Below are 10685 nucleotides of genomic sequence, written 5' to 3' on the forward strand. Positions count from 1 at the left end.
AAAGAAAGAAAGAAAAAGAAGAGAGAAAAAGAAAATAAAAATAACTATATTTATAAGGCTATAGCTGCCATAGGTAGTGATTTCTCTGATGGCTCTGAGTGAAGTAAATTGAAAACCTATGGAAAGGATTTACTATTGTAAATGCCATTAGAAACATTCGCAATTCATAGGAGGAAGTTAAAATATCAACATTAATAGAAGTTTGGAAGAAGCCGATTCCAATCATCATGAATGACTTTGAGAGATTCAAGAATTCAGTGGAAGAAGTAACTGCAGATGGGGTAGAAATAGCAAGAGAATTAGAATTAGAAGTGGACCCTGAAGATGTGGCTGAATTGGTGTAATTTAATGATAAAATGTGAATGAATGAGGAGTGTCTCCTGCTGCCCAGGCTGAAGTGCAGTCGTGTGATCATGGCTTACTGCAGCCTTTAACTCCTTGGACTCAAGCGATCCCTCCCAAGTTTCTGGGATTACAGGTGTGAGCCACGGTGCCTGGCTACAAAATGGTGTTTTGAGATAGAATCTACTCTTAGTGAAGATACTATGAACATTGTTGAAATGACAACATAGAATTTAGAATATTACATAAACTTAGGATAAAGCAGCAGCAGGGTTTGAGAGGATGAACTCCCATTTTGAAAGAAGTTCTACTGTGAATAAAATGCTACCAAACAACGTCGCAAGTTGCCAGAGAAATCTTTCATGAAAAGAAGAGTCAATCAATGGGGCAAACTTCATTACTGTCTTTTTTTTAAATTGCCGCTGCCACCCCAATCTTCATCAGCCACCACACTGATCAGTTAGCAGTCACCAACATCGAGGCAAGACCTCCACCAGAGGAGAGGTTAGGACTCCCTGCAGGCTCAGATGATCATTAGCATTTTTAGCAATAAAATATTTTTTAATTAAGTACTTTTTAGACACAATGCTACTGCACACTTAATAGACTACAAATAGTGTAAACATAACTTTAATACGCAGTTGAAATCAAAAAGTGTGTGACTTGCATTATTTCAATATTCACTTAATTGTGGTGGTTTGGAACTGAACTCGCAATATCTCTGAGGTATGCCTGAATATCTATATTCTTCTTATATTCTTAATTTTGTCATACTAAAATAAAGATAGGAGTTGTGCTTGCTTTGGCAGCACATATACTAAAATAAAGATAGGAGTTTATGCATTACTCACTAATAAAAGTCAGTTTCTCTGCTGGCATGGACAATAAGAGAGTATTGCCAAACCACGACAACAACAACAACAACAACAACAACGGCACCTCTCCTGCCAAGCAGGGAAATTTTACACCAGGGATTTCCAATATGAAGCTCTACCTAAGCATAGAGTGTCTGGCCCACTTGAGTGTCATAAGTTACCCTAACCTAGTTCACATAAATCCTAACCAATTATCAAACAATAATATGAAAAGTTTGATCAAAACATTTTCTTCTGAAAAAAATGAGCCAAGTTTGAGGCCTCTTTGAGGTAGGGAGGAGAGTTTCCACAGTTAACACAACTCAAAATAGGAGGTTGGTGTGCCCAGTTTCCATTGCCTCATTCATCAAGAGAGTTTGTGTTTTGACTTTTGGAAGTCAGTTTTATTGCATGATGTAATGGAGAAAATAATGAAGATAGCAAATTTTCTTTATGCTTATATTTTAACCACTGCTGCTTTATGGATATTTAAGAAGCTAACGCAAGAGAAGTAGATTTAGTTTATTTTAATTTAGTTACATGGCTAAATCCGGGAAATTTTTGAAGAAATGTGTTGAAGTGTTCTTCAAATTATAGTCTTAGATCTTACTTGTTGGACCTCCAAAGGCCCCAGAAGGCTCCACACACTTTTCCTTGATGTTACATAGCGTAATGTAACATATGCTATGTAATGTAACATTCTCTATGTTACATATCAGTTTCTCTACATAGCTAATGCAACTAACATAACACAAAATCCTCCATGTCCATTATAAAAGTGACTGTTTTGGCGGATCACGAGGTCAGGAGATAGAGACCATCCTGACTAACACGGTGAAACCCCGTCTCTACTAAAAATACAAAAATTAGCTGCACATGATGGCACATGGCACATGCATGTTGTCCCAGCTACTCGGGAGGCTGAGGTGGGACAATTGCTTGAGCTAGGCGACACAGCAAGACCCTGTTTCAAAAAAAAAAAAGTCATCACTTAATTTTAGATATTCCAAATTAAACAGATTATATACTTGAGAATGCCCAGTGAAATTAGCATAAGCTATACACCCATACTGAAGGACCAGTGAATATATTCTGCCAATGGTTTTTGCTCTGAAACATTTTAGTGTCTTAGAATGGTGCACCTTTTTATATTGTGTTTATGTTGAACATTCAGTGAGAAGAATTATTCTCTCCTATTCGTTCCTCAGCTCCATAATAGTTCAATATTTACAAGTCTACAATTACAAACAAAAACAAAACAAAATAGAGTCACCAACCTAACAACTTCGTTCTACTCTCTTTCCTTCTATACATAATACCTCCATTGTGTTTTGGTCATTGCTAATGATACACGTCATAGTTTATTAGTCTCACCAACTTTCCTTCTGAAAAAAAAGTTATTTGTGAGCATATTAAGCTAGGATAAAAACACTGACAAAAAATTTTCTGTCATAAATCTCTTTTCATGCCACCCTGAAATAAAGCATATAGATATATGCATTATATATAGGTATAGATATGTCTTTTCGTATCACAAAAAGAGTTAGTTGTAACTTCCTACAAGGTAAAGAAAAACCTGACCTGCTGCAATTATCTCCAATTACCTTTATAAGCACATCGTTACAAAATATTTTGCCAACCACATCACAAACATTATTAACGTATTAACTATAGTCCAAGCTTTGAGCTCCTCCTGGGCTGAGGTGGGGTGGGAACAAGCTCTTTATGGTAACATTTTATTGGGTCATCTGCTGACAAAGCAGATTTTTAAAAGCCTACCTGTAATCACCCTAATTAAGCCATCAAGTGTCAGGACTTGCTGTGTGAATCTGATTAATTCTAGCCATCTCTGTGGTGCAACTGATGTTGCCTGTATTAAAGGAGTGACTCTGCCTCAGAGGCAATTTCTTTATGTTTATGCCTTCTCCCTTTCCACCAGTCTGTATCAGAAAATTACAAAGAAGGTTTGCAATGGTGTCCTCATAAGTCTGTGAAACTTCCTTTCAGCTGGGAGCCCAACCACATACAAACCCTTTTATTATATACCTACACTATTATTGTCTTTATACTTTTATGTGGTATTTAATTCATAATACAACTTGTAATGTGTAAAGTAGATTGCTCACATATGTCTTAGTCTGTTTGTGCTGCTACAACAAAATACTTGGAACTGGGTAATTTATAAAGAACAGAAATTTATTTATCACAGTTCTGGAGACTGGGAAGTCCAAGATCAAGGTGCCAGCAGGTTCTATTATCTGGTGAGAGGTGCATCCTCCAGAGAAGAGGAATGATGTGTCCTCACATGCTCACATGGCATAAGGCAAGTGGGATGAACAGCCTCCATCAAGCCCTTTTATAAGGGCACCTAATCCTCTTCATGAGAGAGAAGCCCTCATGGCCTAATTACCTTCTAAAGCTCCCACCTCTTGGTACTGTTGATCGCATCAGCAACACCTGAATTTTGCAGGGGTCACATTAGTTTATCACAATATCTTTAACTGGATTGTGAGCAGTTTATTGTTTCCTTTTGATCCTTCATAATGTGTGCACTGCTCCCAATGCTTTAGCACAAATATTTGAGATGATTATGCTGCAGATCCTCCTGAAAACAGACATCCAATCCTCCTTCCCCCATCCCCACCCCGTCCTCACTACCACACAATTGACTGAAAAGAGCTAAGAAAAATAAAAGCAAGGTAATTTGTTTTCTTAATAAAAGCATGCTTTATGTTGTTCACTAGGGGATTTATGTTTTAAAATCTATTTATCATCATGCCTGTAAGAAAATGCTATTGAATGAAGGTTGTTGTGATGGTTGATTTTATGTGTCAACTTTGCTAAGCTACGGTGCCTACGTCCAGATTGCTAGATGTGAATGTGCTTAATATTTATACTCAGTTGACTTTAAGTAAAGGAGATCACCTTGAATAATGTGGGTGGATATCAATCAGTTGAACACTTTAAGAGCAAAAACTGAGGTTTCTTGGAGAAGAAATTCTGCCTCAAAACCATAACATAAAAATCTTGCCAGTGGATTTTGGGTTTAAGACTATAACTTCAACTCTTGCCTGAGTTTCCAGCCTGCCAGCTTGCCCTATAGATTTCGAACTTGCTAACTCCCACAACTGCATGAGCCAATTGTTTAAAATAAATCTCTCCTCTCTGTCTTTTTTTAAAAATTATTTATTTATTTTCTCTCTGTGCCTCCTATTTGTTCTGACTCCAGAGGACCCTGATTAATGCAGTTGTATTTCAAGCAGTTATTTTTTTTTTTTACAATATTTGTGAACCTCTTGCTAATTGAATACAGGCAGGCATATCTAGTTTTATGGCCCTTCACCTAATTGGAACTTGCAGATATTGCATGTTTTTTCACAAATTGAAGATTTTGACAACCTTGTGTCAAGCAAGTGTGTGAGCATCATTTTTCCAACAGCTTGTGATCACTTTGTGTCTCTGTGTCACATTTTGGTAATTCTCACAATATTTCAAACTTTTTCAAAATTAGTATCTCTGTTATGGTGATTTGTGATCAGTGATCTTTGATGTTACTATTTGGATTGTTATGAGGTGCCATGAAACACACCCATATAAGGCAGTTAACTTCATAGATAAATGTCACATATGTTCTGACTGCTCCACCGACCTTGGCCATTCCACTGTCTCTCTCCCTCTCCTTGGGCTTCTCCATTTCTGAAACACAACAACATTGAAATTAGGCCAATTAATAACCCTACAATGGTCTCCAAATGAAAAAAAAAAAGAGTCACACATCTCTCATTTTAAATCAAGAGCTAGAGATGATTAAGTTTAGTGCGGATGACAGGCTGAAAGGTAGGGCTCTTGTGCCAACCAGTCAGCCAAGTTGTGAATACAAAACAAAGTTCTTGAAGGAAATTAAAAGTGCTGCTCCAGGGAATACACAAATGATAAGATAGCATGATATTGCTGATATGGAGAAAGTTTTAGTTTCTGTATAGAAGATCAAACCAGCCACAACGTTCCCTTAAGCCAAAGCCTAATCCGGAGCAAGCCCCTAACTCTCTTCAATTCTACCAAGGCTGAGAGAGGTGAGGCAGCTGCAGATGAAAAGTTGGAAGCTATCAGAGGTTGGTCCGTGAGGTTTATGGAAAAAAGCCATCTCCATAACATAAAAGTGCAAGGCAAAGCAGCAAATGCTGATAGAGAAACTGAAGCAATTTATCCAGAAGATCTAGCTAAGAACATGGTTGAAGGTGACTACACTAAACAGCACATTTTCAATGGAGACAAAGCAATCTTATAATGGAAGCCATCTAGGCCTTCATATCTAGAGAGGAGAAGTCAATGCCTAGCTTCAGATCTTCAAAGTATAGCCTGGCTCTCTCTCTGTTTTTTTTTTTTTTGAAACAGAGCCTTGCTCTGTCACCCAGGTTGCCAGACTGGAGTACAATGGCACCACCTTGGATGACTGAAACCTCTGCCTCCCAGGCTCAAGTGATTCTCCTGCCTCAGCCTCCTGTGTAGCTGGGATTACAAGCATGCACCACCACACCCAGCTAATTTTTGTATTTTAATTTTGTATTTTGTATTTCGTATTTTTAGTAGAGATGGGGTTTCGCCATATTGGCCATGAACTCCTGTTGGTCTTGAACTCCTGGTCTTGAACTCCTTGAATGCCATGTGGGTCTTGAACTCCTGGTTTTAAGTGATCCACCTACCTCGACTTCCAAAATGTTGGGATTACAGGCTTGAGCCATTGCGCCCAGCCTGGCTGACTCTCTTAATAGGGGATAATGCAGCTGGTGACTTTAAGTTGAAGTCAGTGGTCATTTACCATTCTGAAAACCCTTGGGCCCTTAAGAATTATGCCAAATCTTCTCTGCTTATGTTCTAGAAATAAAACAACAAAGCCTAGATGACAGCATATCTGTTTACAGCATGGTTTACTGAATATTTTAAGCCTACTTAAAATAAGCCCACTTAAGTGACTTATTGCTCAGAAAAAAATATTCCTCTTAAAATATTACTGCTCATTGACAATTTACCTAGTCACCCAAGAGCTCTGATGGATATCTACAAGGAGATTAATGTTGTTTCATGCCTTCTAACACAACATCCATTGTGCAGCCCATGGATCAAGGGATAATTTAGAATTTCAAGTCTTATTATTTAAGAAATACATTCATGGCTGGGAGTGGTGCCTCATGCTTGTAATCCTAGCACTTTATGAGGCCGAGGTGGGCATATCACGAGGTCAGGAGTTCGAGACCAGCCTGACTAACATGGTGAAACCCTGTCTCTACTAAGCTACAAAAATTAGCAGCGTATGGTGGTGTGTGCCTGTAATCCCAGCTACTTGGGAGGTTGAGGCCAAAGAATTGCTTTAATTGGGAGGCGGAGGTTGCAGTGAGCCAAGACTGCATCATTGTACTCCAGTCTGGGCGACAGAGCAAGATTCCATCTCAAAAAAAAAAAAAAAAAAAAAAAGGCTCTTGTGATTGCATCGGATCCAGCTGGATATCTTGGATAATCTCATCTCAAGGACATCTGGTTAGCAACCTCAATTCTGTCTGCAACCTTAACTCCCACTTGCTGTGTAACCCAACATAGTCACAGGTTCTGGGGATTAGGACGTGGACCTCCTCGGGGAGCCAGTATTCTACCACAGTCACCTTCCTGTTGGTAAGTTCACCTTCACTGAGTTTCTCTAGCTGCCCACCTTGAATGGTGGCAGTGTCAACATTCCTGTGGTTTGATATTTCTTTTATAACCTGATAACATTTGATTCAGATTTCACTTTCAGCACTATTACTTCTTGTTTCTTTGCTGTATACTTTTTTTTTTTTTTTTTGAGATAGAGTTTCTCCCTATCATCCAGGCTGGGGTACAATGGTATGATCTTGGCTCGCTGCAGTCTCTGTCTCCTTGGTTCAAGTGAGTCTCCCACCTCAGCCTCCCAAGTAGCTAGGACTACAGGCATGCCACCATGCCCAGCTACTTTTTATATTTTTAGTAGAGACGGTTTTGCCATGTTGACCAGGCTGGTCTCAAATTCCTGACCTTAAGTGATCCATCCGTCTCAGCCTCCCAAAGTGCTAGGATTATAGATGTGAGCAACCATGCTTGGCCCTCTTTGTTGTATACTTTCATGTTTATTGACTAGTTCCTTCTTTTGATGATATATTTTTGTAAAATGTCACATGAATTTATCATTGGAAGATGAGGCAACATAACAACATGCTTCACTGTCTGTGCATGAATGGAATAACAGCTGCTCAGTGACCAGTGACTGACAGACTTGGAAAGAAGTGGCATACATGATTGGTTGCCCATCATAATGCACGTCTTATTGACATAATGATCTACGTACTGAAGAGCTGGTGTTATTTTACCAAATCATGGTAACTGAAGTCTGTGCCTATTAGAGCTATGCAGAAATGAGGAACTGCCAGTGTGTGTATTTTTGTACCATGTCTACGTGTGTATTTATATAGGTTAACGTGTGTTACTTGTTTTTTTAAAAAAGAAAATTGGGAGTTAAGCTAAAAGTTATTAGAAGTGTGTATCTATGGGAGTGGGTTGGGGGTATGGGATAGAGGGGATAAATAACTGAAGTGAAAGTAAACCTTTGTTTTTCATAGTTTTGGTTTTTGAACAATGTAAATATTTAACATATTCAAAAATTTTAACGGAGAAAGAAGCAAACTTTAATATTGAATGTAAACAGAAATAAACAAATCTGTGTGTTATAACCACTAGGGAAAAGAATTATTTCAAGTAGCTTTTGAACACAAGACCCTGTCCATCCTTAGTTGAGATATATATACACATACACACACTCTAAGGACCAAAAAAGAAAAAAAAATCTTTAAAGATATCTTAAACTTTGCCCAGTGAGCTTAATGAATAGTTCATTATTTGTAATGATACTGATATTGTAATATTAAAATTTTATGTATAACCTAGGATAAAGCAAGCAGGTAACTATTAATAATTAAGAGAGAAAAGACAGAAATGCAAAGAGCTTAGGAAAAAGCACTGTAGGCCAGGCATGGTGGCTCACAGCTTTAATCCCAGCACTTTGGGAGGCCGAGGCAGGCAGATCGCTTGAGCTCAGGAGTTCGAGACCAGCCTGGGCCATGTGACCCTGTCTCTACAAAAAAAAAAAAAAGGCCGGTTGTGGTGCCTTGCCCCTGTAATCACAGTTACTTGGGAGACTGAGGCAGGAGGATTGCTTGAGCCTAGGAGATGGAGGTTACAGTCAGCTGAGATCACACCACTGCACTCCAGCCTGGGCAACACAAGGAGACCCTATCTCAAACAAAGAAAAGAAAAATGGCACTGTAGTGTTAAATTGTTAAATTTGAATTGGAAATATCATTATGAATCATGATTTCAAAAATATATTTTCTAGCTCTGATTACTGAAAGAGCTAGAAGCATTGGGACCCAAAATGACACTGAGCACATCTAGTGCTCAGATTTGGTTTCTTTCTTTTTTTCTTTCTTTTTTTTTTTTTTTTTTTTTGAGACAAAGTCTTACTCTGTTGCCCAAGGTGGAGTACAGTGGTGCGAACTCAGCTCACTGCAACCTCCATTGCCCGAGTTCGAGCGATTCTCCTGCTTCAGCCTCCCAAGTAGCTGGGATCACAGGCACGCACCACCATGCCCAGCTAATTTTTGTATTTTTAGTAGAGACAGGGTTTCACTATGTTGGCCAGGCTGGTCTCAAAACTCCTGACCTCATGATCTGCTTGCCTTGGTCTCCTAAAATGCTGGGATTACAGGCATGAGCCACTGCGCCCAGCCTCAGATTTGGTTTCTAAAGACCGTTTCCCAACATTCCCTAACAGGGATTCTTAGAGAAATTCTAGGTCTTGGGCAGGATGGGTACAGGTGAGCCTAAAGCAAGGATAGCTGGGGCAGACAGAGCAGGCATTGAGGGCTATGGTTGAAAGACCACAGGAGCTGGTCAAAGGGCTTCCACCTGGACAGTTTGAACATTGGAAAAAGAATGCAACTGATTGTAACACATTGACTAAGTAAAAATCCATGAGTGTAAGGTGATACCGAGATACAAGGAGAACGAAGACAGAAGGCCAGCTAAGAAATAGAAAAGTAATGACACAATTATCAAAATTATTATTATGTAACCCCCAGTGTAAGTCTTAAATATAAACTTTTTCACAGTAAAAGGATGGGAGAAAACAACTATATTAAGAGAAAAAAAAGGCAGTGTTTTTGGTTCCTGTGAAGCTTTAGTGTTTCATTATTTGATGGAAATCTCAGTCATATTTTTGTAACCAAATCTGCTGGTACCGCTTTAATTCTCAAGACTAGTCTTTTGATGCTATAAATATTACAGTGTTATTTTATTATTATTATTATTATTATTTTCAGTTGCAAGATTTAGTAGAGTGAAAACAGAACTCCCATACAAAGGGAGGTACAGGGTTATTATATAAAGTAATTAATTATTTCCAAGGAAAGCATGTTATTTCAGCGGTTTTCCTAGATTGAGATTCACTTCCTTTTTCTGAGCCCCCATCATGGGCCGGACACTGTGCTAGCCATTTCTACGTGCATTACCTCACTTCTTTCTTAGCATAACCCTGAGAATTAGGTCAGATGAGATGACTGAAGCTCAGAGAGGTCAGATACTGTGTCCAATGGCAAGCATCAGTGTGAAAATGAGGGTTCAAGACCAAGTCTTCTGGACCCCAGGTGCTTTCCCTTCTCATAGCTCTTGTTCTGTCCCATGGATTAGCTCAGCAAGTAGCTTGTTGAAAACAAGGGGCTTGTTTTCAGGGTCTGCGAGAGAGGAAGGCATGAAAATACAAAGGTGGAACCAAGGAAGACCAGAGGGAGAGAAGAGCTACTTAGATGTCTCACAGTAGTGTACATTTTGATTAAATGACATGCTTGGAGGAAATGTTCCTGAGTAGGTAAAAGCTGATATTTTGTTCTATTGGAAAAAAAAGTAAGGTAGAAGAAAACTTAATTTGCTTCTTTTTTTCTCTCATATCAGAGGGAAGAGAGAAGATATTTATAGTTTCTAAAATACCCTTAGTAGTATAATTCTGTCATACTTAATATGTAAGTGACTAGATCAAGGAGGAAGAGGGACGTGACTGCTTTTGGTACAAGGCAGAGGTCACACTAGCTTCTCCTGGAAAACTGACCTGGGCTCCAATTGTACTCATGGTGGAAAATCTCAGGAGGCCACTGCAGTCAGCGGTGTTAACACTTTTAGCCTCGTTTAATTGTTTAAAAACAAAACACCTAGGAATCAATTAACCGAAGTGTAATATATGTACAAGGAAAACTATCAAACACTGATGAAAGAACTTGAAGAGGACACAAAAAAATGAAAGGGTATTCCATGCTTATGGTTTGGAAGAATTAGTATTGTTAAAGTGGCAATACTACCCAAAGCAATTTACAGATTCAATACAATCCTCTTAAAATATCAATGATATTCTTCACAGAAAAAAAAAAAAAAAAA

Source organism: Colobus angolensis, unplaced genomic scaffold, assembly GCF_000951035.1.
Source record: "Colobus angolensis palliatus isolate OR3802 unplaced genomic scaffold, Cang.pa_1.0 Scaffold69, whole genome shotgun sequence".
In the NCBI taxonomy this organism is placed as follows: Eukaryota; Metazoa; Chordata; class Mammalia; order Primates; family Cercopithecidae; genus Colobus; species Colobus angolensis.